Here is a 27071-nt window from a genome sequence, read left to right on the forward strand (position 1 = left end):
TTTCACTTTCAGATGCTGACTAACTTACTGTGTAGATTGGGCTTGGAAACCTGCAGCTGGGTGGTTATTAGCAATGCAGCCTGAAATGTCGAACACAAAGAGAGATAGAGGGAGGGAGATGCAGAGAATGAAGGAGAGAGATAGCAGAGTGGGGCAAAAGAATGAGGGAGGTGTCGGCAGAGGCTGTGAGAGGAAGTGACAGAGATAGGTGGAGACACAGAAAGAGAAGAGACAGTGAGAGAGAAGCAGAGAGGGAGCGGGAGAAACTGAGCCGAGAAATGGAGAGACAGAGAGACATACACATACGGTGACTGAGATACAGAAGGTAAGAGACACATACAGATATAAAGGGAGAGAGACAGACAGAGGGACAGACAGAGAGAGAGAGTCAGTGAGAAGAGGGAGTGAGAGAGACAGGATTATAGAGAGAGGGAGAGAATGGGAGGCAGACAGCAAGAGACAAACAGAGTGTCAGAGAAACAGATAGAGAGAGAGGGAGAGGGGCAGACTGAGAGGGACAGAGAGAGACAGAGAGGGAATGAGAAAGACTAAGGCTAAGAGAGAGACTGAGTGAGGGAGTCAAGTGGAGAGGGAGGGAGGTAGAGACAGATGGAGAGAGAGAAACACAGATGGTGAAAGAGAGAGAGGGTCAGGTAGAGAGTGATGAAGAGAGAGAGGCAGGGAGAAGGAGAGAGGGAGTGAGACAGAGATAAAGTGAGACAGGATAAGACACAGAAAGAGACAGGGAGAGATGATAAACAGAAAAAAACACAGAAAATGCTGGAAATTCTCAGCAGGTGCAGCTCTCTTGTGTGGATCGAGTTTTAGGTCAATGACCTTTGCTGGATAGAGAGGGAGGGGGATGGTGCTGGAGAGAGCGAGAGAGAGTGAGAAAGCGAACTGGAGAGAGTGAGAAAGCGAACTGGAGAGAGTGAGAAAGCGAACTGGAGAGAGAGAGAGTGAGAAAGCGAAATGGAGAGAGAGAGTGAGAAAGCGAACTGGAGAGAGAGTGTGTGAGAAAGCGAACTGGAGAGAGAGAGTGAGAAAGCGAACTGGAGAGAGAGAGAGAGTGTGTGTGTGTGAGAAAGCGAACTGGAGAGAGTGTGTGTGAGAAAGCGAACTGGAGAGAGTGTGTGTGAGAAAGCGAACTGGAGAGAGAGAGTGAGAAAGCGAATTGGAGAGAGGAGAGCTTGAGAGAGCGAAAGGATATGTGAGAGAGGGGACCGGAGAGAGAGAGAGCTCAGTGCTGGAGTGTGGACGCAGTAGCTTTAACTGAAATGTCACATGGCCGTGTATATGGGCCCTAGAGCAGAAATAGAGAGAGAGAGAGACAGAGTGCAGGCAGCATCTGGAAGAGCATCCGAAGCTGGCTGGTCGGACAGTAAGGTAAGAGAACTGTCTAATCCTACATACCCCAGCTCTCGGGAACACTTCAGGGCGAGGGAAATCGAGTGTAACCGTGCACTGGGAATGTATCTGTTTTAATTTGGGTCATTTTTGTCCCTGGCTTTGCTCTTGTGCTAATGTGGTGCCCGTGAGCCTGTGTGTTTATAATATCACAGCCTGGGTTACAATGTATTCAGGAACCTAAAACCCCCCTCAAAAAATATAACTCGGCTCCCACAACCGCAATAAAATAGCAATCGGTTTCCTGCTTTTAAAACAAAGATTGTATTTGGGGTCGGATATTTTTTGCCTGAATGGAGATTTAATGTTTGGCTTTTAAAAATACCTGGGAGGGAGTAGGGGGGGGTGGGGGAGAGGTGGTCTTTATTCTTTATATTATTGCAATCTGGGGTTTGTGTCTGTGGGGGGTGGGAGTCCAAATCAATAATTTGCAATGCAATCCCCCTTTTTTGGGGGGGGACAAAAAAAAGGGATTGATTTTTACAACCTCTGCATCTGGAAGATGTCAGTTTCTGGGGCTTATTCTGGGAGATTTCCGCTTTCCTTATGAAACTGATTAAATTAATGTCCTTCGCTCTGTTCAGACCAGGGGATCCTGCTGCCTGTCTCCTGTTTGTCTCTCTCTCTCTCTCTCTCTCCCTCCCCCTCTACCCCTTTTCCACCTTCCTTCTCTCCCTTGTCTGCTGGCTCACCGATTTTTACAGTAAGGAATCGGTGGCGATTTGAATCGTGTTTGCTTAGTTTACATCAACCCCCCCCTCACCCCCCACCCCAGAACCAGAGATACTGCAGCTCTTAAAGGCGCCCAGTGGATTAATATGCCTTTTGCCGACTCAAAATTTCAAAGTTGACAGCTGTTCTGATCTTATTTTTTTTAAAAAAGCAACAGAGGACTTTTTCCACCCCCCCCCCCCCCCCACCTAATAATCGTGATGTTAACCTACTGGGATATATTTTTGATCACACACCACGTTTATGAATCTCCCTTAAGGCTGCCTTGCCTGTGTAACCCGTTGTCACACATCCAGTGGTGGGGCTGCTCCTCTTGGGTGTTGGGGTGCAGCTTGCGTAGTTAGAGGGGTCACATTGCCCCTCTCCCTCTCTTACACATACATACCTCTGAGTCTGAAGGCTTCCCCCCCCCGCAACCATTCCAGAGACTTGAGCCCCCACCCCCGCAACCATACTCTGAGGCTGACAACTACCCAGCCTCATCACCCAGGGAGTGCTGCACTGTCGGAGGTGCCGTCTTTCAGATGAGACGTGAAACCCAAGCCGACAAAAGGCCACCATATCGAGGAAGAGCGGTGGGCCGGGGATGGGGAGGTGCGAAATGGGTGGTGGGGGGAGGTGAGTGGGGGTGGGGGAGGTGTGGAGTGGGGGAGTGGAGGGGATGCTCTCCACAGTGTCCTATGAAAGATCTTTATCCTTCGAGCAACATCACCAAACACAAAATGACCTGGGTCCATTATCAGATCACCGTTTGTGGGAGCTTCCTGTGCGCCAATTGGCTTCTGCCTTTTTTACATTACAGCTGCACCCCGAAGGTAATTGATTGGCTGTGAAGTGCTTTGGAATGTCCTGGGATTCTGAAAGATGCATTGGAAATCTTTTCTTTCACCTAACCCTACCCCCAGCTCCAGCCCTAACCCCTAAACCTAACCCTAACCCCAACGATACCCTAACCGCTAACCCTAACCCTAACCCATAACACCGATGCCCCAACCCTAACCCCTAAACCCAACCCCAATGATACCCCCAACCCTAACCCCAAACCAAACCCCTAACCCCAACAATACCCCCAACCCTAACCCCAATGATACCCCCAACCCTAACCCCTAACCCCAACCCGAAGCCCTAACCCCAGCGATACCCCCAAACCTAACGCCTAACCCCAACCCTAACCTGTAACTCCAACCCTAACCCCTAACCACAAAGATACCCCCAACCCTAACCCCAACCCTAAGGCCTAACCCCAGCGATACTCCCAACCCTAACCACTAACCACAATGATACCCCCAACCCTAACCCCTAACCCTAATGATACCCCCAACCCTAACCCCAATGATACCCCAAACCCTAACCCCAATGATACCTCCAACCCTAACCCCTAACCACAACCCTAACCCCAATGATACCCCCAACCCTAACCCCTAACCACAACCCTAACCCCAATGATACCTCCAATCCTAACCCCAATCCTAAACCCAACGATAACCCCAACCCTAACCCCTAACCCCAACCCTAACCCCAACCATAACCCCAACCCTAACTCCTAACCCCAACCCTAACCCCAACGATAGCCCCAACCCTAACCCCGATGAAACCCCCAACCCTAATCCCTAACCCTAACCCCAATGATATCCCCAATGAAACCCCAACCCTAACCCTAAAGATACCACCAACCCTAACTCCTAACCCTAATGCTACACCCAATCCTAAACCTACCCCCAACCCTAACCCTACCCCGTAACCCTAACCTTAACTACTTTCTAGCCCTAGCCCTAACTCTACACCCTAAACCTAACTCCTAACCCTAACCCTAACCATAACTCTACCCACTAACCCTAACCCCAACACTAACCCTAACACTACCCCCAATCCCAATCCTAATGTTACCCCCAACCCTAATCCCATATCCAGCCCTAACGCCGAACCTTAACCCTAGCCCTAACAATAACACTACTCCCAACCCCTAAGCCTAAACCCCTAACCACTAACGCTACCTCCAACCCTATCCTTTACCAAAACCCCTAAATCCTACCCTAACCATACCCCTTCCCCTATTCCAAACCCTAACCCTAGCCCTAACCCAAATACAGATCAGAATCAGACATGAACTCACAAGCTTGTCTCTTCTGAGCCCTGACATGCTTTATCAGCCCTCCCTATCTCTGTAACCTCCTCCAGCCCCTACACCCCTCCCTATCTCTGTAACCTCCTCCAGCCCCTACACCCCTCCCTATCTCTGTAACCTCCTCCAGCCCCTCCAACCCTCCCTATCTCTGTAACCTCCTCCAGCCCCTACAACCCTCCCTATCTCTGTAACCTCCTCCAGCCCCTACAACCCTCCCTATCTCTGTAACCCCCTCGAGCCCCTACAACCCTCCCTATCTCTGTAACCTCCTCCAGCCCTCCAACCCTGCCCATCTCTGTAACCTCCTCCAGCTCCTACAACCCTCCCTATCTCTGTAACCTCCTCCAGCCCCTACAACCCTCCCTATCTCTGTAACCTCCTCCAGCTCCTACAACCCTCCCTATCTCTGTAACCTCCTCCAGCCCCTACAACCCTCCCTATCTCTGTAACCTCCTCCAGCCCCTACACCCCTCCCTATCTCTGTAACACCTTCCAGCCCCTACAACCCTCCCTACCTCTGTAACCTCCTCCAGCACCTACACCCCTCCCTATTTCCGTAACCCTCTACAACCCTCCCTATCTCTGTAACACCCTCCTGCCCCTACAACCTTCCCTATCTCTGTAACCTTCTCCAGCCCGTACAACCCTCCCTATCTCTGTAACCTCCTCCAGCCCCTACATCCCTCCCTATCTCTGTAAACTCCTCCAGCCCCTACAACTCTCCCTATCTCTGTAACCTCCTCCAGCCACTACAATCCTCCCTATCTCTGTAACCTCCTCCAGCCCCTACAACCCTCCCCATCTCTGTAACCTCCTCCAGCCCCTACAACCCTCCCTATCTCTGTAACCTGCTCCAGGCACTACAACCTCCCTATCTCTGTAACCTGCTCCAGCCCCTACAGCCCTCCCTTTCTCTATAACCTCCCCCAGCCCCTACATCCCTCCCTATCTTCGTAACCTCCTCCAGCCCCTACAACCCTCCCTATCTCTGTAACCTCCTCCAGCCCCTACAACTCTCCGAGATCTCTGGACTCTTCCAACTCCGGCCTCTCGAGCATCCTCGATTTCCCATCGCTCCACCATTGGCGGCCGTGCCTTCAGCTGCCTGGGGCCCTAATCTCTGGCATTCCCTCCCTAACCCTCTCTGCCTCTGTGTCTGTGTCTCCTCCTGTCAGACACCCCTTAGAGACCGTCCTCTTTGGCCCTGCAATTGATTACCTGTCCTAACATCTCCTTGTGTGGCCGAGCGTCATAGTTTGTTTGGTAATGCAGTTGTGAAGCATCCTGGAACATTTTATTACATGAGGTGCTACAGAAATGCAAGTTGTTATTATATTTGCCAACTGCCTTAAATCCGTGTGATTAGTGACCACAGGCCAGCAGAAGCAGTTTTTCCTTTTTACATTGTCCCCCTTAATTTTGACAGCATGTATTCCCTGCTCTGAAACATGAAGAATCCCAAATTCTGTCGTTCACTGTGTAATTGTTTATAGGTTTATGGCCGTGAGCAGCTTATTAATTTATTATCCTGCCAATTGGATGAGCAGTTTAATTTTTGAAAGAATAGAAAATATGTGCTCTCCCAATTAAGCTCCTCAAGCAGATTATCTCAAACTGCTCTCTCTCCCCTCCCTCCTTCCCTCCCCTCTCTCTCTCTCCCGTCTCTCTCTCTCCCCTCTCTCTCTCTCCCGTCTCTCTCTCTCCCGTCTCTCTCCCCTCTCTCTCTCCCGTCTCTCTCTCCCCTCTCTCTCTCCCGTCTCTCTCTCCCCTCTCTCTCTCCCCTCTCTCTCTCTCTCTCTCTCTCTCTCTCTCCTCTCTCTCTCGTCTCTCTCCCCATCTCTCTCTGTCTCTCGTCTCTCTTGTTTCTCTCGCTATCTCTCTCTCTCCGTCTCTCTTCCTCACCCTTCTCTCTCTCTCTCTGTCTCTATCCTTCTCCCTCTCTCTCCTTCTCTATCTCTCTCCTCTCTCGCTATCTCTCTCTCTCCGTCTCTCTTCCTCACCTTTCTCTCTCTCTCTGTCTCTATCCTTCTCTCTCTCTCCCCTCTCTCTCCTTCTCTCTCCCTCTCTCTCCTTCTCTATCTCTCTCCTCTCTCGCTATCTCTCTCTCTCCGTCTCTCTTCCTCACCTTTCTCTCTCTCTCTGTCTCTATCCTTCTCTCTCTCTCTCCCCTCTCTCTCTCTCCTTCTCTCTCTCCCTCTCTCTCCTTCTCTATCTGTCTCTCCTCTCTCGCTATCTCTCTCTCTCCAGCTCTCTCCCTCACCCTTCTCTCTCTCTCTCCTCTGTCTCTCTTCTTCTCTCTCCCTCTCTGTCTCTCTCTCTCTTGCTCCCTCTGTTTCCTCTATCTGTCGCTCCTTCTCTCTTTCCCCTCTTTCTCTGCCTCTCCCTTCTCTCTTTTATCATTGTTATAATTCTTGAAGGGATCTGACTGTCCCATAATCCTCTGCACAGTGTGGTCCCCGGGCTAATCTGTGAGAATGCAGTCAGTTCCAGCTTGGAAAGACACACTCTCTCTCTCTCTCTCTAATGGAAGGAGGGAGGGGGCTGGGTAGAGGGCAACCATCTGTCCTTGTGGTCTTTCACTCAGCACGTTCCCAGCCCAGCTCCTGTCTGATGCCGCGAGTGTGAATCGGACAAGTGGACTGGCTGGGGCAGAGAGAGAAGGAGGGAGAGAGAAAAAGAGGGGAAAGGAAGCGAAAGGGGAGGGAGAGACAGAGACGGGGAAGGAGACGAGAAATCAGGACTTGATTTGCCATTTACAAGAAGACTGCCATTTTCTCTCACCCTGTGGTTTGTAGGACACTGAACATCTTGTACAATAGGCAACCGAGCAGCCTCGGGGGATATTTCTCTCTTTAACTCCATCAGTTTATCCCTCAATCACTCTCTCCCTTCGGCATTTTCTTTCACTCCATCTCTCATATGTTTCTGTCTCTCTCTCCCTCTCTCCATCTCTCTGTCTCCCTCTCTCTCTCTGTCTCTCCCTCCCTCTCCTTCTCTGTCTGTCTCTCCATCTCTCTCTATCTGTGTGTCTCTCTCTGTCTCTCTCTCTCCCACCTGTCTCTCCCCCATCTCTGTCACAATCTCTCCCCTATCTCTGTCTCTCCTGTCTCTGTCTCTCTCCTCTTTCTCTGATGCTTTGCCCTGTCCCTGTCTCCTCTGTCTCTCTCCCTCCTCTGTCTCTCTCCCTCCTTTGTCCCTCTCCCTCATCTCTGTCCCTCTCCCTCATCTCTGTCCCTCTCCCTCATCTCTGTCCCTCTCCCTCATCTCTGTCCCTCTCCCTCATCTCTGTCCCTCTCCCTCGACTCTGTCCCTCTCCCTCGACTCTGTCCCTCTCCCTCGACTCTGTCCCTCTCCCTCGACTCTGTCCCTCTCCCTCGACTCTGTCCCTCTCCCTCGACTCTGTCTCTCTCCCTCGACTCTGTCTCTCTCCCTCGACTCTGTCTCTCTCCCTCGACTCTGTCTCTCTCCCTCGACTCTGTCTCTCTCCCTCGACTCTGTCTCTCTCCCTCGACTCTGTCTCTCTCCCTCGACTCTGTCTCTCTCCCTCGACTCTGTCTCTCTCCCTCGACTCTGTCTCTCTCCCTCGACTCTGTCTCTCTCCCTCATCTGTGGCTCTCTCCCTCGTCTCTCTCTCTCCCTCATCTCTGTCTCTCTCCCCTGTCTCTCTCCCTCGTCTCTCTCTCTCCCCTGTCTCTGTCTCTCTCCCTTGTCTCTCTCTTTTTCTCTCTCCTTCATCTCTGTCTCTCTCCCTCATCTCTGTCCTTCTGCCATCTCTGCCTCTCTCCCATGTCTCTGTCTCTCTCCCTTGTCTCTCTCTCTCTCCCCTGTCTCTGACTCTCTCCCTCGTCTCTCTCTCTCTTTCTCTCTCCCTTGTCTCTCTCTCATCTCTGCCTCTGCTCCATCTTTCTCTCTGTCTCGTCTCTGCCTCTCTCCCTTGTCTCTCTCTCTTTCTCTTCCTGGTCTCCCTCTCTCCCTCGTCTCTCTCTCTCTCCTTCATCCTTGTCTCTCTCCCCGTCTGTACCCCTTTCTCCCCGTTGTTCTCTCTCTCCCCCAGTCTTTTTCTCATTCTCCCCTGTCTCTCTCTCTCATCCTCTCTTTTGGAGATGTTATTGGCGAAAGGGTTTACTGGATTGTGGAACTTGCTCCACTCAGGAGTAACATGATTTGACAAAGAGGCTGTCAAATCAATGCTGACTTTAGCAGACGATTTGAATCAGTGAGTCTTCTAAATTTACATCACATAATTCAACACACGCACAGTATTCTGCTTTCACGGCACATGGTGATTCGGGGCTCGATTGAGACAGACTGTCGCCCGGGTGTGGTGAATTGAGGCTCGATTGAGACAGACTGTCGCCCGGATGCGGCGAATCGAGGCTCGATTGAGACAGGCTGTCGCCCGATGTGGCGAATCGAGGCTCGATTGAGACAGGCTGTTGCCAGGTGCGGCAAATCGAGGCTCGATTGAGACAGACTGTCGCCCGGGTGCGGTGAATTGAGGCTCGATTGAGACAGGCTGTCGCCCGATGTGGCGAATCGAGGCTCGATTGAGACAGGCTGTTGCCAGGTGCGGCGAATCAAGGCTCGATTGAGACAGACTGTCGCCCAGGTGTGGCGAATTGAGACTCGATTGAGACAGACTGTTGCCGGATGAGGCGAATCGAGGCTCGATTGAGACAGACCCGGTGCGGTGAATCGAGCCTTGATTAAGACAGACTGTCGCCCGGTGCGCCGAATCAGGGCTCGTTTGAGGCAGATTGTTGCCGGCTGCGGCAAATCAAGGCTTGATTGAGACAGACTGTCGCCCGGTGCGGTGAATCGAGGCTCGATTGAGACAGACTGTCACCCGGGTGCGGTGAGTCGAGGCTCGATTGAGACAGACTGTTGCCGGGTGCGGTGAGTCGAGGCTCGATTGAGACAGACTGTTTCCAGGTGCGGCGAATCGAAGCTCGTTTGAGGCAGACTGTTGCCTGGGTGTGGTGAGTCGAGGCTCGATTGAGACAGACTGTCACCCTGGTGCTGCGAATCGAGGCTCGATTGAGACAGACTGTTGCTGGGTGCGGTGAATCGGGGCTCGATTGAGACAGACTGTTGCCGGGTGTGGTGAGTCGAGGCTCGATTGAGACAGACTGTTGCCGGGTGTGGTGAGTCGAGGCTCGATTGAGACAGACTGTTTCCGGGTGCGGTGAATCGGAGGAGATGAGTGGGGTCCCCGGGTTTGCCCAGCCGAGGCAGGAGGGGGTTTGAATCTCAACCTGGCACCGGCCAATCGGGGGCCCTCGGTATGCGTCTTTTCAAACACCCGGCTGTTCGACTGGGACGTGCCTCGCCGCTCTGGTATTTGTGGGAGGTCAGAGTGACAGTGGAGGGGGACCGGCCACATGCAGCAAGGTCCCACCTCGGCGATAGAAACGCAAGGCTCCGGGCTGCGGAGCGTAACGTTAGCTATTCAACTGCAGTGGGCATCATGGCTGGATCCGGTCCTCCCCTGGAGGCCCTAGCCCAGGGGAATCTGGAGCAACTTTCCCCTCCCCCAACCCCCTGCCCCATTCCCGCGCAACCCCCTCCCACCACAATAAAGAGGATAAAACCGCCTGGTCCGATGAACCAATTCAGCAGAGGCCGGGACCCAAACCCGGCGTCCTCCCATTCCGAGTGTGACTCGGCACGTAGAGACAAACGCCTCCTTAACTGGGAGGCTGCGAGGAGAGCGTGTGCCCCCCCCCCCCCCCCCCCCCCCCCCCGGTTCCAGCCCTTCTCCGGGTGACGTTTCAAAACCGAGGCTGATAGGTTTACATTAGGCACAGGGGCCGCAGAATCAAGTTGGACCGATGGAGCTAAGACTCAGATCGGGCCACGACTTAGGTGGAGCCCTGGGCAGAGGCTGAATCGCGTCCTCACTGACGAACCACGGCCGCTGGCTTCTAAAGGGCCGGCGAAGGCATAAAACGTCTCCCGCAGCGTTCACATTGGAACGTAGGTCAGGCACAGTCCGACCCTGAGTCACATTCGGAGATATTAGAGGCAGGCGGCAAAAGGCTCGGTCAAAGAGGTCAGTTTTAAGGAGCGCCTCAAGCTGAGGCGGAGAGGTTTAGGGAGGGGATCCCAGAGCTCAGGGCCCCTCCCCCAGGGCAGCTGAAGGCACGGCCGCCAATGGTGGAGCGACGGGAAATCGGGGGATGCTCAAGAGGCCGGAATTGGAGGAGTGGAGAGATCTCGGAGGGTTGTAGGTGCTGGAGGAGGTTACAGAGATAGGGAGGGGTGTAGGTGCTGGAGGAGGTTACAGAGATAGGGAGGGTTGGAGGAGGTTACAGAGATAGGGAGGGGTGTAGGTGCTGGAAGAGGTTACAGAGATAGGGAGGGTTGGAGGAGGTTACAGAGATAGGGAGGGTTGTAGGGGCTGGAGGAGGTGACAGAGATAGGGAGGGTTGTAGGGGCTGGAGGAGGTTACAGAGATAGGGAGAGTTGTAGGGGCTGGAGGAGGTTACAGAGATAGGGAGAGTTGTAGGGGCTGGAGGAGGTTACAGAGATAGGGAGGGGTGTAGGGGCTGGAGGAGGTTACAGAGATAGGGAGGGGTGTAGGGGCTGGAGGAGGTTACAGAGATAGGGAGGGTTGTAGGGGCTGGAGGAGGTTACAGAGATAGGGAGAGTTGTAGGGGCTGGAGGAGGTTACAGAGATAGGGAGGGGTGTAGGGGTTGGAGGAGGTTACAGAAATAGGGAGGGGTGTAGGGGCTGGAGGAGGTTAGAGATAGGGAGGGGTGTAGGGGCTGGAGGAGGTTACAGAGATAGGGAGGGGTGTAGGGGCTGGAGGAGGTTACAGAGATAGGGAGGGGTGTAGGGGCTGGAGGAGGTTAGAGATTGGGAGGGTTGTAGGGGCTGGAGGAGGTTACAGAGATAGGGAGAGTTGTAGGGGCTGGAGGAGGTTACAGAGATAGGGAGGGGTGTAGGGGCTGGAGGAGGTTACAGAGATAGGGAGGGTTGTAGGGGTTGGAGGAGGTTACAGAGATAGGGAGGGTTGTCGGGGCTGGAGGAGGTTACAGAGATAGGGAGGGTTGTAGGGGCTGGAGGAGGTTACAGAGACAGGGAGGGGTTGAGGCCATGGAGGGATTTGAAAAAAAAGGAGAGAATTTAACCTCCATCATGCGCTGGTTGATTTTCCAGCTGTTACTTTTCCTGCCTGCGCTTGGGGCTGGAGATCCAGGGGTGAAAGCACCATGTCTGGATTTGAAAGCGTGTGTGGGTTCGGGAGGAGGAGCTGAGCCGACTGTGAGCAACAGGGAGCAGGAGGAGTTTGAGAAAGGGAGATTGGTGGGAGAGTGTCAGCAAGTGTGAGCTAGCCTCACGACCGACAGACCTGTGTCTCCAGCCCTGTTCACCGCTTCGGGGTCTCCTGGGATGCCTCACAGCCTGTGGAGGAGTTTTTCTGAGGCGCATTCGCTGTTGTAGGGTTAGGGAAAGGTGGCAGCCAATTTGTGCACAGCAAGATCCCACAAGCAGCAAATGACCAGCTCGTGTGAGCGGGTGGGTGTGTTTCCCATGCAAGACCTTTACCAAGGTATAGACGCTCACACAAATCGTCCCACTCTTCAGATCTCCGCTGTCTGAAGCTCGGACCATATCCTCAAAGTTCACACCACTTGGAGCCATCCCACTAACCTTCAATGCACCCGCCCCCCCCCACCACCCCTCCTCCATCCCCATCCTTCTGGGGTTCCCCAGTGTCCTCTGCACGTCCATCCTGAAGGCACAGTAGTGCTCTGAGCTCCCACAGTATTGAGCTTTGCATCCCAAGTGTTCAGTTTGAGGTTTCTCTTTAAGTGGGTGGGGCCCCAATGTCGATCTCTGTCCTCGGCCCGAGGCAGCTGGGGGTGAGGGCAGGTCTCGGACAGCCCTGGGTTAAGGAGAGAGAAGAAGCAGCGTGGGTGAACCTGTGGCTGATAGCGAGGCAGGGATTTCTGCTGGAAGCTCAGTTTGTGTTTCGGCACACGTCTGCGAATGTCTGCCTATCTGTGTGTCCCCCTCTGTGTCTCTGAGTGTCTGTGTGTGTCCCCCTCTGTGTCTCTGAGTGTCTGTGTGTGTCCCCCTCTGTGTGTCTGTGTGTGTCCCCCTCTGTGTCTCTGAGTGTCTGTGTGTCCCACTCTGTGTCTCTGAGTGTCTGTGTGTGTCCCCCTCTGTGTGTCTGTGTGTGTCCCCCTCTGTGTCTCTGAGTGTCTGTGTGTGTCCCCCTCTGTGTCTCTGAGTGTCTGTGTGTGTCCCCCTCTGTGTGTCTGTGTGTGTCCCCCTCTGTGTCTCTGAGTGTCTGTGTGTGTCCCCCTCTGTGTGTCTGTGGTGTGTCCCCCTCTGTGTCTCTGTGTTTGTCCCCCCTGTGTCTCTGAGTGTCTGTGTTTGTCCCCCTCTGTGTGTGTGTTTTGTTTATTTATTCTTTCATGAGATGTGGACATCACTGACGAGGCCAGCGTTTATTGCCCATCCCCCTAATTGCCCTTGAGAACATGGTGTGTGCATGCATGTGTCTGTGTGTGTGTCAGTCTGTCTGTGTGTCAGTCTGTCTGTGTGTCAGTCTGTCTGTGTGTCAGTCTGTCTGTGTCAGTCTGTGTGCATGTGTGTGTCTGTGTGTGTGTTTGTGTGTGAGTGTGAGTGTGTGTGTGTCAGTTTGTGCTCACATGTCCATGCGTTTGTGTGTCTGGTCTGTGTGTGACTCTATGCGTGTCTCTGTCTGTGTGACTGCATGCCTGTGACTGTGTGTGACTGTGAGTCTGTCTGTGTGTGTTTGTTTGTGTGTCTGTGTGTGTGTCAATCTCTGTGTGTGTGTGCACGACTGCTTGTCTCTGTCTGTGTGAGTGTGTGCACCTGTCTGTGTGACTGCGTGTTTGTGTGTGTGTATGTGTGTGTGTACCTGTGCATGTCAGTGTGTGTGTGTGTCAGTCCGTGTGTATGTCTGTGAATGAGTGGCTGTGTGTATCAGACTGCATGTCTGTGTGTATAAAACGAAGAGAAAGATTTACATTCAAGACCGCTGGATGTCCCAGTGCGTTTTATGAAGCACTTTGTTGAAGTGCGGTCGCTGTTGTAATGTAGGAAATGCAGCAGCTAATTTTCACACAGCAAGATCCCACACACAGCAATGTGCTAATGATCCAGATCATCTGTTTTTAGTGATATTGGGTGAGGGATAAATATTGGCCGCAGGACACCGGGGAGAACTCCCCCCTGCTCTTCTCCCAGTAGTGGCCGTGGGATCTTTTACCCCCACCTGAGAGGGCAGACGGGGCCTCGGTTCACATTCCACCTGCAAGATGGCAGCTCCAACATTGCAGCGATCACTTGCTGCTGGCGAGAGGAGGGCGTCTATCAGATGAGCTTTAAACCGGGGCCTCGCCTGCACTCTTGGCTGGGTTTGGTGTTCACGCCTCCGGAGTGGGTCACGAACACACGACCTTCTGACCCTGACAGGAGAAAGTGCAAGAGACTGAGCCATGGCTGACGCTGTGGTGGCCGGAAGGGGAGGGATGTGTGGCCAGATTAACCTTGGCACCTGAGCTCGTCTGATGCATGGGCGGCAGAGCACAGTGGGCACTGCTGGCACCAATTGGCATTGAGGGAGAGGGATGAGATGGCAAGGTGAGTGTATAATCCACCAGCTGCGCAGAAAGGCTTCCAATAGCCTTCAGCAAGAGGACTGGATGAATACTGAATGAATAGTATCCTCTGCTTTATTAATTGGGGCATGGGGTACAAGAGCAAGAGGGTTATGTTAAGCTTGTATAAGCCACCAATTAGACCTCAGCTGGTGTATTGTGTTCAGTCCTGGGCGCTACATTTGAAGAAGGGTGTGAAGGCATTAAAGAGGGTGCAGAAAAGATTCATGGGTTCCAGGGATGAGGAACTTCAGTTCCGTGGATAGACTGGAGAAGTTGGGACTGTTTTCCTTGGAGAAGAGAAGGCCGAGAGGGGGATTTGATAAGAGGTGTTCAAAATCATGAGGGGTCTGGACAGAGCCGATAGGAAGAAACTGTCCCCGCTCGTGGAAGGATCAAGAACGAGAGGGCACAGATTTTAAGGCGATTGGTAAAAGAAGCGATGGGGACACGAGGGGGAAACCTTTTCACGCAGCAAGTGGTTAGGATCTGGAGCGCGCAGGCTGAGTGTGGTGGAGGCAGATTCAGTCAAGACTTTCGAGAGGGAGTCAGACTCTTACGGGAAAAGGAAGCAAGTGCAGGGGAGAAAGCAGGGGACTGGCTCTGAGTGAATTGCTCATTCGGAGAGCTGGTGCAGAGACGATGGGCTGAATGGCCTCCTCCCTGCGCTGCAACAATTCTATGATCATGTGAATAACGGTAGGGGAAAGATAAAAGCAGGGACTGGGGAGAAGATTGGGGTGGGGTTGTTGGGGGTGGAGTGGGGAGCGGATTAATTGGATCGCTCTTGAAGTAGCTCGATGGGCTGAACAGTCCCACGATTAAATGAAGACACCAGCAATGTGGGGCTGTGAAAACCCCCAGGCGTTCACCACATCTTTCCACCCAAGACTGTGGTATTAGTGTGCAGTTATCTGTAAAGCTGCTGCAGTTTATTATCGATGCTGCTCCTTCCACTGTGGTCAACTGCAGCTGCGGGACCAATGTGAGGGCTCACACGGTTGACTACATCCACCTAAACATCATCATCATCGCTGTGTTCCCACATCTCGCACTGCACCACCTCACCCCCTCCCCCCCCACAGTTTCTTATAACCTTTTGCACACTGCATCATGAGGGCCACAGAGAGCTCACCATTCCCAATAACCTGTGTCCACATCAAACAAGACAGCGTGAGATGAAGTCAGGGGAGAGGAGGCTCCTTCCCAGCAGAAATCCAAGCATTGAACAGTCAGGTCAAGCGCTCTGTTCCTAGGCTGCAAATTCAATGTAATTCTCAGCACGGGGTTAGATACTGAATAAAGTTCCCTCTACACTGTCCCCATCAAACACTCCCAGGACAGGTACAGCACGGGGTTAGATACAGAGTAAAGCTCCCTCTACACTGTCCCCATCAAACACTCCCAGGACAGGTACAGCACGGGGTTAGATACAGAGTAAAGCTCCCTCTACACTGTCCCCATCAAACACTCCCAGGGCAGGTACAGCACGGGGTTAGATACAGAGTAAAGCTCCCTCTGCACTGTCCCCATCAAACACTCCCAGGACAGGTACAGCACGGGGTTAGATACAGAGTAAATCTCCCTCTACACTGTCCCCATCAAATTAACTCAGGACAGGTACAGCACGGGGTTAGATGCAGAGTAAAGCTCCCTCTGCACTGTCCCCATCAAACACTCCCAGGACAGGTACAGCACGGGGTTAGATACAGAGTAAAACTCCCTCTACACTGTCCCCATCAAACACTCCCAGGACAGGTACAGCACGGGGTTAGATACAGAGTAAATCTCCCTCTACACTGTCCCCATCAAACACTCCCAGGGCAGGGACAGCACGGGGTTAGATACAGAGTAAAACTCCCTCTACACTGTCCCCATCAAACACTCCCAGAGCAGGTACAGCATGGGGTTAGATACAGAGTAAAGCTCCCTCTACACTGTCCCCATCAAACACTCCCAGGACAGGTACAGCACGGGGTTAGATACAGAGTAAATCTCCCCCCACACTGTCCCCATCAAACACTCCCAGGACAGGTACAGCACGGGGTTAGATACAGAGTAAAGCCCCCTCTACACTGTCCCCATCACAAACACTCCCAGGACAGGTACAGCACGGGGTTAGATGCAGAGTAAAGCTCCCTCTGCACTGTCCCCATCAAACACTCCCAGGACAGGTACAGCACGGGGTTAGATACAGAGTAAAACTCCCTCTACACCGTCCCCATCAAACACTCCCAGGGCAGGTACAGCACGGTGTTAGATACAGAGTAAAGTTCCCTCTACACTGTCATCATCAAACACTCCCAGGACAGGTACAGCATGGGGTTAGATACAGAGTAAAGCTCCCTCTACACCGTCCCCATCAAACACTCCCAGGACAGGTACAGCACGGGGATAGATACAGAGTAAATTTTCCACTGAGTTAATCAGGAACCTAACCGGAGGGAGGAAGGGGATCTGGTGGCCGGTTGACGTGGAGGGGAAGTGGTTAATGAGGAAACTCTTCTGCAAACAACACAGGAGCTCAGAAAGAGGAAGCTTCTCTTCCCCTACACTCTCTCTCCAACCTGGTAGAGCCTTTGAGTTGTTAGCTTTAACATTTAGCTTGTGGCTTCATGCAGCCCCACCTTCTCTGTAACTTCCTCCAGCCCCAACACCCCTCCCTATCTGTAACCTCCTCCAGCCCCTACAACCCTCCCTATCTCTGTAACCTCCTCCAGCCCCTACAACCCTCCCTATCTCTGTAACCTCCTCCAGCCCCTACAACCCTCCCTATCTCTGTAACCTCCTCCAGCCACTACAACCCTCCCTTTCTCTGTAACCTCCTCCAGCCCCTACACCCCTCCCTATCTCTGTAACCTCCTCCAGCCCCTACAACCCTCCCTATCTCTGTAACCTCCTCCAGCCCCTACATCCCTCCCAGTCCCCTGCATTTTTCCAACCCGGTGCTCTTAGCACTGCCACGATTCCCATCGCTCCACCATTGGCGGCTGTGCCTCCAGCTGCCTGAGGGGGGGGTCCTGAGCTCTGGAATTCCCTCCCTAAACCTCACCGCTCCTCTCTCTCTCTCCTTTAAAAGACCCCTTAAAACGATTTCTTAGACCATGTTGTTGCTCTGCTGCCCTATTATCTCTTAAAATGACTTGGTCTCGCACTTTGCTTGATAACACACCTATGCAGCTCGATGGGACATCAAAGGCGCTATAGAAATACAATTTGTTGTCTCACTTCGTACCATCAACATGAATTAGGTGGAATTTCCCTTTAAGATGGCCTTTTGACTGGGACTCAATGCCCAGTGTAGCCTTCAGTGGGCACAGCTTTAAGGAACTTTCCATTAATGCTGCTTCTCTCATGATCCTGGAGAAAGTCCCAAAGCTGACGAAGGATCTGACGGTGTTGTTACTGTCGCAATGTCCGAGCCTCAGTGGCCAATTTGAGCACAGCAGGATCCCACGACTTTCGCTGTGGTACTGACTAGACAGTGCGCCGCTCTAGGTTGGTTGAAGGGTAAATGTGGGCCTCGGGACACTGGACAGAACTCCCCACACCCTCATGCACCCCCCACCACAACCTAACCCTAGCCCCAACCCCAACCTTAACCCTAATCCTAACCCTGCACACGCCCCCCCTCCACACACCCCCACACCCCCCCGGCCAGTGACTCTCCCGGCGGTACCAAGGGATCATCGCTGTCGGCCTGAGAGGGCAGACTGGGGCATGGTTTAAAGTATCACAGTCTCTTTATAATGCAGACGCAGGCCATTCGGTCCATCAAGTCTGCACTGGCTGTCTGAAAGAGCATTTTACCTCCGATAAAAGTAAAATACTGCAGATGCTGGAAACCGGAGACAAAAACAGAAAATGCTGGAAAAACTCAGCAGGTCTGTGGAGTCCACCTTTTATCCTATTTTCGATCTTTTCTCCCCCCCACCCCCACCGTCCCCTCCCCCCACCCCACCCCCACCCCACCCCCACAAGGACCATCTGTCACTGGTTCATGTTGTTCTTTCTGGAGTGCTTACCCTTGTCCTGCCATTATCACATTCTGCTTCCTGATCTTAATGCCACCATCAGCACCTCCTTTAGCCAGTGTCACTTTCATTAACACCCCCCTTGTCCTTTTGTCTGTGACTATCTCTGGCAATCTCTCCTTTGCCCCCACCTATCACTGGCCTTCTATCCAGCTTCACCTGCTCCACCCTCCTTTAACAGTATAAATTTCATCACAATCCCACTTCTCTTCAGCCCCTGAAGAAGGGTCATACAGACTCGAAACGTTAACCCTGTTTCCCCCTCCACAGGCGCTGTCAGACCTGCTGAGATTTTCCCAGCATTTTCTGTTTTTGTTTGAGTGTTCTACCTCGCCCCGCTCCCCCTGCCTTATCTCCGGAACCTTGCACATTCTCTCTTTTTCAGAGAGCTGTCCAATTCCCCTTTTCTGTAGCACTCCCTTAGTACTGGGAGGGGAGTGTCGGCCTGCTGTATGAGCTCAAGTCTGCAGAGCGGGACTCGAATCTGCCTGACTGCTCCTCAGTGTTTTGCAGACCTTGTGTTGGATTGACTGTCTCCCCTTGGGACCAGGGTTCCTGCTCCACAGTGACCGCCCCCCCCCCGTCCCTGGGGTTGGGGAGAGGAAGATGGTGGGTGGGGATTGGGGGGGGGCTGGTGGGTGGGGGAGTGAGGAAATCAGCCTTCCTGAACCCGATTGCTGCCTGGAGTTGGAAGGTTCAGCCTCGTTTACGTGAGAGTGAGGGAGAGGGAATGAACATCGGGATGACCAGGATCAGGCCAGAGAATGGGATGCCCGCAACAGTCAAATATCTCCACAGGGTGGCTGGACATGGAGTCCAGCCGTTTTAGCAGGAAGCCTGCCTGGACAGGCCCAACGCTATTTGGTACCCCACTGTTTAGAGCAAAAACGCAAGTGTATCACCCTCTCCGTGCACTGATTCCTGGAATTATGTCGAATTCAGAGTAAACAGGACTTAGGGTGTTTATGCCCCATCTGAGCCTCCTCCCACCCCCCTCTCCATCTCCCCCCATCACCCTATCCTTCTACTCCTTTCTCCCTCATGTGTTTATCCAGCTTCCCCCTTAAATGTATCGATACTATTCACCTTGATCACTCCCTGTGGGAGCGAGTCCCACATCCTCCCTGCTCTCTGGGTAAAGAATTTTCTCCCAAATTCCCATTCGGATTTATTAGTGACCGTCTTGCATTGACGGCTGCGAGTTGTAGACTCCCCCACATCTCCCACCCTTTCAAACCCTTTAATAATCTTAAAGACATCATTCAATGTTCCCTGTTCCAGAGAATTGAGCCCAAGACTGCTCCCTCTTTCCTGATAACCTCTCATTTCTGGAAATATTTGACTGAGCTATTTTTGTTTGTCTTTTGTGCAGCTCCTCTACTGCCTTAAATTATTAATTTTTTTTTGTGATCTGGAGATCAGAACCGTGCACGATACTTCCCAAGTCTGGTGTAACCAGGTGTGTTTAACGTGATAGCTCCCAGTGTATAGTCCTAGACTTGGAGATGCAGAATGGTCAAGCCGAATGTACTTGGACACACTGGCAACTTCCCTCTTTGTCAGTTCCCAGTCTTCCCTTTCCCAGAAGAGGCACAGCCCTTTCCAATCTTTCAGCTCACTGCTCACAGTTTTACAAACTGTTGCATATTCACTCTTCCTGGCGGAGAGTCAGGAATCATGAAGCCAGTGATTCACCAGCCCCATCCTGCGAATTCACACCATCCCTCTCAGTCCCTTCCGCTCCCCAATCACTCCCGGGATTATGTCCTGTCACCTGCTTTTCCTCCTCACTTCCTCCCATCCCTGGAGGCTAACATGCCTCAATCCTACACGCACCCCCCCCCCCACCCCGTTTCCAGCTCATCCAGCCATGCTCATCAACTGCACAAGGCTTCACAATCACTCAGTGTCCATGTACACAGTTTTGGAACCCAGGTGTATTGATCAGGACAGGCTTACAGTGAGGGGTGTGGGGTATATCAGAGAGTGTTACAGTGAGGGGTGTGGGGTATATCAGAGAGTGTTACAGTGAGGGGTGTGGGGTATGTCAGAGAGTGTTACAGTGAGGGGTGTGGGGTATATCAGAGAGTGTTACAGTGAGGGATGTGGGGTATGTCAGAGAGTGTTACAGTGAAGGGTGTGGGGTATATCAGAGAGTTACAGTGAGGGGTGTGGGGTATATCAGAGAGTGTTACAGTGAGGGGTGTGGGGTATATCAGAGAGTTACAGTGAGGGGTGTGGGGTATATCAGAGAGTGTTACAGTGAGGGGTGTGGGGTATATCAGAGAGTGTTACAGTGAGGGGTGTGGGGTATATCAGAGAGTGTTACAGTGAGGGGTGTGGGGTATATCAGAGAGTGTTACAGTGAGGGGTGTGGGGTATATCAGAGTGTTACAGTGAGGGGTGTGGGGTATATCAGAGTGTTACAGTGAGGGGTGTGGGGTATATCAGAGAGTGTTACAGTGAGGGGTGTGGGGTATATCAGAGTGTTACAGTGAGGGGTGTGGGGTATATCAGAGTGTTACAGTGAGGGGTGTGGGGTATATCAGAGTGTTACAGTGAGGGGTGTGGGGTATATCAGATATTGTTACGGTGAGGGGTGTGGGGTATATCGGAGAATGTTATAGTGAGGGGTGTGGGGTATATCAGAAAGTGTTACAGTGAGGGGTATGGGGTATATCAGATATTGTTACAGTGAGGGGTGTGGGGTATATCAGAGTGTTACAGTGAGGGGTGCAGGTTATATCAGAGTGTGTTACAGTGAGGGGTGTGGGGTATATCAGAGTGTTACAGTGAGGGATGTGGGGTATATCAGAGATTGTTACAGTGAGGGGTGTGGGGTATATCAGAGTGTTACAGTGAGGAGTGTGGGGTATGTCAGAGTGTGTTACAGTGAGGGGTGTGGGGTATATCAGAGTGTTACAGTGAGGGGTGTGGGGTATGTCAGAGAGTGTTACAGTGAGGGGTGTGGGGTATATCAGAGAGTGTTACAGTGAGGGGTGTGGGGTATGTCAGAGAGTGTTACAGTGAGGGGTGTGGGGTATATCAGAGAGTGTTACAGTGAGGGGTGTGTGGTATATCAGAGAGTGTTACAGTGAGGGGTGTGGGGTATGTCAGAGAGTGTTACAGTGAGGGGTGTGGGGTATATCAGAGAGTGTAACAGTGAGGGGTGTGGGGTATATCAGAGGGTTACAGTGAGGGGTGTGGGGTATATCAGAGAGTGTTTCAGTGAGGGGTGTGGGGTATATCAGAGTGTTACAGTGAGGGGTGTGGGGTATATCAGAGAGTGTTACAGTGAGGGGTATGGGGTATATCAGATATTGTTACAGTGAGGGGTGTGGGGTATATCAGAGTGTTACAGTGAGGGGTGCAGGTTATATCAGAGTGTGTTACAGTGAGGAGTGTGGGGTATATCAGAGTGTGTTACAGTGAGGGGTGTGGGGTATATTAGAGAGTGTTACAGTGAGGGGTGTGGGCTATATCAGAGAGTGTTATAGTGAGGGGTGTGGGCTATATCAGAGAGTGTGACAGTGAGTGATGTGGGGTATATCAGAGAGTGTTACAGTGAGGGGTGTGGGGTATATCAGAGAGTGTTACAGTGAGGGATGTGGGGTATATCAGAGATTGTTACAGTGAGGGATGTGGGGTATATCAGAGTGTTACAGTGAGGGGTGTGGGGTATATCAGAGTGTTACAGTGAGGGGTGTGGGGTATATCAGAGTGTTACAGTGAGGGGTGTGGGGTATATCAGAGTGTTACAGTGAGGGGTGTGGGGTATATCAGAGTGTTACAGTGAGGGGTGTGGGGTATATCAGAGAGTGTTACAGTGAGGGGTGTGGCGTATATCAGAGTGTTACAGTGAGGGGTGTGGGGTATATCAGAGTGTTACAGTGAGGGGTGTGGGGTATATCAGAGAGTGTTACAGTGAGGGATGTGGGGTATATCAGAGTGTTACAGTGAGGGGTGTGGGGTATATCAGAGAATGTTATAGTGAGGGGTGTGGGGTATATCAGAGAGTGTTACAGTGAGGGGTGTGGGGTATATCAGAGTGTTACAGTGAGGTGTGTGGGGTATATCAGAGAGTGTTACAGTGAGGGGTGTGGGGTATATCAGAGAATGTTATAGTGAGGGGTGTGGGGTATATCAGAGAGTGTTACAGTGAGGGGTGTGGGGTATATCAGAGTGTTACAGTGAGGTGTGTGGGGTATATCAGAGAGTGTTACAGTGAGGGGTGTGGGGTATATCAGAGAATGTTATAGTGAGGGGTGTGGGGTATATCAGAGAGTGTAACAGTGAGGGGTGTGGGGTATATCAGATATTGTTACAGTGAGGGGTGTGGGGTATATCAGAGAGTGTTATAGTGAGGGGTGTGGGGTATATCAGAGAGTGTTACAGTGAGGGGTGTGGGGTATATCAGATATTGTTACAGTGAGGGGTGTGGTGTATATCAGAGAGTGTTATAGTGAGGGGTGTGGGGTATATCAGAGAGTGTTACAGTGAGGGATGTGGGGTATGTCAGAGATTGTTACAGTGAGGGATGTGGGGTATATCAGAGAGTGTTACAGTGAGGGGTGTGGGGTATATCAGAGAGTGTTACAGTGAGGGGTGTGGGGTATATCAGTGTGTGTTACAGTGAGGGGTGCGGGTTATATCAGGGAGTGTTACCGTGAGGGGTGTGGATAAATAAGTTACAGTGAGGGGTGTGGGGTATATCAGAGAGTGTTACAGTGAGGGGTGTGGGGTATATCAGAGTGTGTTACAGTGAGGGGTGCGGGTTATATCAGGGAGTGTTACAGTGAGGGGTGTGGATAAATAAGTTACAGTGAGGGGTGTGGGTTATATCAGGGAGTGTTACAGTGAGGGGTGCGGCTTATATCAGGGAGTGTTACAGTGAGGGGTGTGGGGTATATCAGAGTGTGTTACAGTGAGGGGTGCGGGTTATATCAGGGAGTGTTACAGTGAGGGGTGCGGCTTATATCAGGGAGTGTTACAGTGAGGGGTGCGGGTTATATCAGGGAGTGTTACAGTGAGGGGTGTGGGGTATATCAGAGTGTGTTACAGTGAGGGGTGCGGGTTATATCAGGGAGTGTTACAGTGAGGGGTGCGGCTTATATCAGGGAGTGTTACAGTGAGGGGTGTGGGGTATATCAGAGTGTGTTACAGTGAGGGGTGCGGGTTATATCAGGGAGTGTTACAGTGAGGGGTGTGGGGTATATCAGAGTGTGTTACAGTGAGGGGTGCGGGTTATATCAGGGAGTGTTACAGTGAGGGGTGCGGCTTATATCAGGGAGTGTTACAGTGAGGGGTGTGGGGTATATCAGAGTGTGTTACAGTGAGGGGTGCGGGTTATATCAGGGAGTGTTACAGTGAGGGGTGCGGCTTATATCAGGGAGTGTTACAGTGAGGGGTGTGGATAAATAAGTTACAGTGAGGGGTATTGTGGTATGTTAGAGAGTTGATATCAGTGTCGCTCAGTTAATACTGGTCTGGACTCGAATTGATATGAAGGGAGGAGTGGTCAGAAGGATATTGGAGCTGCACGCTCACAAAGGGAATTTGGACGGTTGCTAGGGTAACAGCGTTTTTTATTCCCATGGTGCCTGCTCCTCTAAAGCTGTAGAGTGAGTGTGTGTGCAGGTGTGTGTGTGTGTGCAGGTGCGGGTGCGCGTGTGTGCTGGTGTGTGTGCATGTGCTGGTATGTGTACGGGTGTGTGTGTGTGTGTGTGCTGGTGTGTGTGTGTGTGTGCGGGTGCACATGTGTGCGCGCTGATGTGTGTGCGCGCTGGTGTGTGTGCGCACGGGTGTGTGTGTGCGCGCGCGGGTGTGTGTGTGTGCACGCGGGTGTGTGTGTGTGTGCGCGCGCGGGTGTGTGTGTGCGCGCGCGGGTGTGTGTGTGCGCGCGCGGGTGTGTGTGTGTGTGCGCGGGTGTGTGTGTGTGTGTGCGCGCGGGTGTGTGTGTGCGCGCGCGGGTGTGTGTGTGTGCGCGCGGGTGTGTGTGTGCGCGCGCGGGTGTGTGTGTGTGTGCGCGGGTGTGTGTGTGTGTGTGCGCGCGGGTGTGTGTGTGCGCGCGCGGGTGTGTGTGTGTGCGCGCGGGTGTGTGTGTGCGCGCGCGTGTGTGTGTGTGCGCGCGCGCGGGTGTGTGCGCGCGCGCGCGGGTGTGTGTGCGTGCGCGCGGGTGTGTGTGCGTGCGCACACGGGTGTGTGTGTGCGCGCGGGTGTGTGTGTGCGCGCGGGTGTGTGTGTGCGCCCGGGTGTGTGTGTGCGCGCGGGTGTGTGTGTGCGCGCGGGTGTGTGTGTGCGCGCGGGTGTGTGTGTGCGCGCGGGTGTGTGTGTGCGCGCGGGTGTGTGTGTGCGCGCGGGTGTGTGTGTGTGCTGGTGTGTGTGCGTGTGCCAGTATGTGTGCGGGTGTGTGTTTGTGTGCGGGTGTGTGTTTGTGTGCGGGTGTGTGTGTGTGTGTGTACGGGTGTGTAGTGTGTGTGCGCAGGTATGTGTGTGCGCGGGCGTGTGTGTGCGCAGGATTGTATGTGCACTGGTGTGTGTGTGCGCTGGTGTGTGTGTGTGCGCTGGTGTGTGTGAGGGTCTGTGTTTGTGTGCGGGTCTGTGTTTTTGTGCGGGTGTGTGTGTGTGTGTGCGGGTGTGTAGTGTGTGTGCGCAGGTGTGTGTGTGCATACGGCAGTGTGTGTGCATACGGCAGTGTGTGTGCGCAGGATTGTGGGTGCGCGAGTGTGGGTGCGCGGGTGTGGGTGCGCGTGTGTGGGTGCGCGTGTGTGTGCGCGTGTGTGTGTGTGCACATGTGTGTGCGGGTGTGTGTGTGAGTAAAGGGGGCCTCCACCTTTGGCAACCATTTGGTCTGAGTGCAGTGGACGTTGATTGCTGTATTTCTTTGACCTCCCTATATCTCGGCAGTGACCACAGTCTGAAAATACACAATTGGCTGTAAATCACTGTGGGACAGCCTGAACCGCACAAGGCAGTGTAGAAAAGCAGCTCTCTCTCTTGTCTTACCCGTCCCAGGAACCTATAACAACGATTGTAAGAGTTTTCACGCTCTCTACTGGAATCTCACGGGTGGATAGTAAAAGGCTGATGTGTCTCGCACGCCCCTTACCTTCTGCCCTACCCCCCAGTTCAGAGCCGCGAGTGATCAGTCAGAGCTCTATCTTTAGCGAGCTGGGAATTGCAACCACCAGTTCCTGAGGATATCTGGCCCCTGTTGACCTCCGAAACCAGTTGTGGAAGTTGGCAACACTTAACGGGAACAGATTCCCACTCATTCTTCCTGCAGTTCCCCATTAAGTGGTCACACTGATAGCCTCTCACAGCACCTGACCAGTGAATGATGGCTTGGAACTCCACAGGATAGAGGGAGCTTTACTCCGTATCTAACCCCGTGCTGTAGCTGCCCTGGGAGTGTCTGATGGGGACAGTGTAGAGGGAGCTTTACTCTGTATCTAACCCCGTGCTGTACCTGTCCTGGGAGTGTTTGATGGGGACGGTGTAGAGGGAGATTTACTCTGTATCTAACCCTGTGCTGTACCTGTCCTGGGAGTGTTTGATGGAGACAGTGTAGAGGGTTCTTTACTCTGTATCTAACCCCGTGCTGTACCTGTCCTGGGAGTGTTTGATGGGGACAGTGTAGAGGGAGCTTTACTCTGTATCTAACCCCGTGCTGTACCTGTCCTGGGAGTGTTTGATGGAGACAGTGTAGAGGGTTCTTTACTCTGTATCTAACCCCGTGCTGTACCTGTCCTGGGAGTGTTTGATGGGGACAGTGTAGAGGGTTCTTTACTCTGTATCTAACCCCGTGCTGTACCTGTCCTGGGAGTGTTTGATGGGGACAGTGTAGAGGGAGCTTTACTCTGTATCTAACCCCGTGCTGTACCTGCCCTGGGAGTGTTTGATGGGGACAGTGTAGAGGGAGCTTTACTCTGTATCTAACCCCGTGCTGTACCTGTCCTGGGAGTGTTTGATGGGGACAGTGTAGAGGGAGCTTTACTCTGTATCTAACCCCGTGCTGTACCTGTCCTGGGAGTGTTTGTGATGGGAATACTGTAGAGGGAACTTTACTCTGTATCTAACCCCGTGCTGTACCTGTCCTGGGAGTGTTTGATGGGGACGGTGTAGAGGGAGATTTACTCTGTACCTAACCCCGTGCTGTACCTGTCCTGGGAGTGTTTGATGGGGACAGTGTAGAGGGAGATTTACTCTGTACCTAACCCCGTGCTGTACCTGTCCTGGGAGTGTTTGATGGGGGCAGGGTAGAGGGAGCTTTACTCTGTATCTAACCCCGTGCTGTACCTGTCCTGGGAGTGTTTGATGGGGACAGTGTAGAGGGAGCTTTACTCTGTATCTAACCCTGTGCTGTACCTGTCCTGGGAGTGTTTGATGGAGACAGTGTAGAGGGAGCTTTACTCTGTATCTAACCCCGTGCTGTACCTGTCCTGGGAGTGTTTGATGGGGACAGTGTAGAGGGAGATTTACTCTGTATCTAACCCCGTGCTGTACCTGTCCTGGGAGTGTTTGATGGGGACAGTGTAGAGGGAGCTTTACTCTGTATCTAACCCCGTGCTGTACCTGTCCTGGGAGTGTCTGATGGGAACAGTGTAGAGTGAACTTTACTCTGCCTCTCACCTGCCCTTTCTCCTTCAGGTGTTTATTCAGCTTCCCTCTTAAATGTATCAATACTATTCACCTCGACCACTCCCTGTGGGAGCAAGTTTCACATTCACCCCCACTCTTTGGGTGAAGAATTTTCTCCTGAGTTCCGGATTGGATTCATTAGCGACTGTCCTGTATTGATGGCCCTGTAGTTCTGTTCTGCCCCACAAGTGGAAACACCTTTTCTAAATCGATTGTCTTGAGGCAATTTGGAATTTTAAAGATTCCCATCAGGTCCCTCTCCAAAAAAATCTGCTCTCCAGAGGAAGGAACCATGGCCTGTTCCGCAGCCCCTAGCTGATTGATATAACCTCTCCATTCTGGTGTAATCGTAGCAAATCTTATTCTGTTTCAACTTGTCCGGGCTCCTCTCTATCCTTTATGTGAATGTGGAGAGCAAAACTGGACGCCGTGCGGCCTAAAGTGGGGTCTAAAACCAGGCCTGGTGCAAAACACGGCCGCGATGCAGGGCCCTC

General features: G+C 52.6%; 1 protein-coding gene across 2 annotated transcripts in view; it reads left to right on the forward strand.

The window, feature by feature from the left end:
* Window positions 1–219: 219 nt before the first annotated feature.
* The window catches only part of zmp:0000001168 (signal-induced proliferation-associated 1-like protein 2), a 111423-nt gene continuing 84571 nt past the window's right edge, over window positions 220–27071 (forward strand). The window contains exon 1 of one of the 2 annotated variants that reach the window (XM_041179897.1): window positions 220–325. The gene's annotated coding sequence lies outside the window, so the exon portion shown is untranslated. Of the gene's footprint in view, window positions 326–1159; window positions 1387–27071 lie in introns of those variants that run through there. The other variant, XM_041179892.1, reaches the window with a different exon arrangement.

The sequence above is a fragment of the Carcharodon carcharias genome, chromosome 37, assembly GCF_017639515.1.
Source record: "Carcharodon carcharias isolate sCarCar2 chromosome 37, sCarCar2.pri, whole genome shotgun sequence".
Classification (NCBI taxonomy): Eukaryota; Metazoa; Chordata; class Chondrichthyes; order Lamniformes; family Lamnidae; genus Carcharodon; species Carcharodon carcharias.